Below are 2754 nucleotides of genomic sequence, written 5' to 3'. Positions count from 1 at the left end.
AACTTTCCCTCACGGTACTTGTTTACTATCGGTCTCGCTTTATAATTAGCTTTTGGAGAGACATATCTCCAGCTTCGAGTTGCACTTTCAAACAACTCTACTCATAGGAATGAGCCATTATGACTGGTATCGAAAATGACCTTTACAGGATTTTCACCTTCTTTGATGCTACTTTCCAGTAGACATCAGGACAAATTCACCAGTCTAGCATCAAACCATACCGGACACCGAGAAATGTTGCCATTTCTCTTCCCGATGAGCTTTTCCCTGTTCATTCGCCATTACTAAGGGATTCTCAGTTGATTTCTTTTCCTCCCCTTACTGATATGCTTAAGTTAAGGGGGTTCTCTCGCCCAATTCAGGTTATGTAGTTGATTGTCTCTTAATTGGTTCACTGACCAATATGAGACAGAAACCGATTCAGCAGTTTTGTTCGCTACTACTATCAAACACAGGTCGAAGTTTCCATTCAGTCATTAATTCCAACTTTCAAATGTTGTTGTTTCAGCTTTCGCTTACTAGAAGCAACAAATACTCGCTGCAATACAGACCTCGGGAAACCCTCACCGTGAATAAGGTTCACTCACATATTTCACTACATTTTGCGTGGGATTGGAGATGAGGCTACTCGTTCTTGCTCAGTACTAGGCTGAAAATTAACGAAACTTCGTTACAAACGTTCACATGTTGATGTTTCCGCTTTCGCGTACTCGAAACAACATAATACTAGTCTTTGTAATTTAGTTTCATAATTTCAACTGTTCTCATGCAGAATTTTTGCTCATTCTTATCCCAAATTTTGACCTGGCTACTAGTTACACTCCTTGTACTTATTGCAAAATGACCACAAATTTCAACAGCTTTCACATGTTGCTGTTTCGGCTTTCGCTTACTACAGTCAACATAATACTCGTTGCAAAATAAGTGCTCGGCATCTGCAATTTTCCAAAGACGAAGTTTCGCCAGTTCAATTTTCGCTCGCCAATTATGGCTACTAATTCACACGGTACTGAGCTCAACAACATTAAATTTGTTCAGCAAGACTTTCACATGTTGATGTTTTGGCTTTCGCCTACTAGAAGCAACATAATACTCGTCTTGTTAGCTCATTCAATGAGAATAGCTTTTCCCGTTGAGAATTTTTGCCTTCAATTGGCGTTGTAGTGAGTTTGGCTACTCAGATCACCAAATACTTGTGACAATTCGAACCAGAAATGTTTTCAATTTTCACATGCTGATGTTTCGGATTCAACCTACTAGAAGCAGCATAATACTTGTATTCAACAATTTCTGTATCAAATCCCAGTTTTCTCTGGTGCATCTTTGCCAAACTATTCCAAACTGCCTGAGTCTGAATACCAATTACAGGTACTAGTAAATGCACGTTACTAAGGACTATATAGTTCTAGGTTACTGTACACAACGACGTTCACATGTTGATGTTTCAGCTGCCGCTTACTAGAAACAACATAATACTTATCGTGCATACCTTTCCATAACTTGTCCTTTTCAGATGCATTAGTTTCCCTTTGTCTTGGCTTCTACAGTCAGACTGGCTACTAGTAACAGCACAGTACTAATCACATATCGTTCTACAGTTTGCAGACAACTTTCACATGTTGATGTTTCAGCTTTCGCCTACTAGAAACAACATAATACTCGCTGTATACATTTGTAGTTCTCTATGTAACTTTCATGTGAAGAAGTTTCGCCAGTCTTTTTGACTGTCTCAAATCTGAGTCATGCTTAGGCTACTAGTTGCTTCATAGTACTTATCGCCTCGAGATCATTGAACAAAACTTGATTTTCACATGTTGCTGTTTCAGCTTCCGCTTACTAGAAACAACATAATACTAGTCTCATTAAGTTCCGTCTCTTTGCAATTTTCTTATGAAGAAAATTCGCCATCACAATGACTCCAGCAGTTCTTGATCAAGGAATGCAATCATTGATCAGAATGCTATTATTTGAATCGGTTCTGCTTTAAGTGTTCCAATTTTATTGGAAGCACCAACAATAGAACATCAATGTGTTCAATCGAGAGTTATATAACCCTGAATCGGACGCAGTCAACAGCCGAAGCCGAGACCGCCTTTTGCGTTAGAGAGGTCGGTAAACAAATCTTGCGATTCATACCGAATTAACACATATAGCTGTGCTCCTCTTCGTAAAGCGAGCCAAGTGATCCCCTGTTGAAGGATGTATTTGGACCAATCTAGTAGCATTTGGTTTCCAACAAGCTCTCCCAAGTTAGCTTACTTATTGGGCTTTTCAACCAATTCGGTTGGCTACAAGCATCATCAAAGTACTAGCCACAGTTTGATCGCAAAATTCTACGACTTTCACATGTTGATGTTTCGGCTTGCGCTTAGCCTACTATAAGCAACATAATACTAGTCATATCATAGAGCGTGATCAGCTTGTGACGTTCTCATGATGAAGTTTCACCAACAGTGTCTCACTTCGAGCTTAAATCCAGCTACTAGTAACTACACAGTACTGACTGCAACGATAACTTTTATCTATACCTTTCACATGCTGCGCTTTCGGCCAGGGCCTACTAACGTCAACATAATACTCGATATAAACTTTTGTTCATGATGCAGCTTCCCCATGCAGAAGTTTCGCCTTCAAATGCCTCTTGGCCATATGACGTAAGAAAAGGTTACTAGTAACATCACAGTACTAGCCACAGTTTGATTGCAAAATTCTACGACTTTCACATGTTGATGTTTCGGCTTGCGCTTAGCCTAC

The 2754-nt window shown here is 39.7% G+C and overlaps 1 non-coding gene and 1 pseudogene across 1 annotated transcript in view; both read right to left on the bottom strand.

Annotated features, from left to right (window-relative positions):
* LOC142357848 (large subunit ribosomal RNA) overlaps positions 1-367 on the bottom strand; it is a 3521-nt gene extending 3154 nt beyond the window's left edge. Inside the window, exon 1 of the ribosomal RNA XR_012761715.1 lies at positions 1-367. This exon is cut by the window's left edge and continues 3154 nt beyond it. This is a non-coding gene — a ribosomal RNA (large subunit ribosomal RNA).
* A 1682-nt stretch (positions 368-2049) lies between these two features.
* LOC142357846 (5.8S ribosomal RNA) lies at positions 2050-2201 on the bottom strand (annotated as a pseudogene).
* Between the last annotated feature and the right edge of the window lie 553 nt (positions 2202-2754).

The sequence above is a fragment of the Convolutriloba macropyga genome, unplaced genomic scaffold (assembly GCF_964194025.1).
Source record: "Convolutriloba macropyga unplaced genomic scaffold, txConMacr16.3 SCAFFOLD_6355, whole genome shotgun sequence".
NCBI classification, from domain to species: Eukaryota; Metazoa; Xenacoelomorpha; order Acoela; family Convolutidae; genus Convolutriloba; species Convolutriloba macropyga.
Note: the sequence above shows the minus strand (reverse complement) of the source record. Positions and strands in the feature narration are given on the sequence as shown.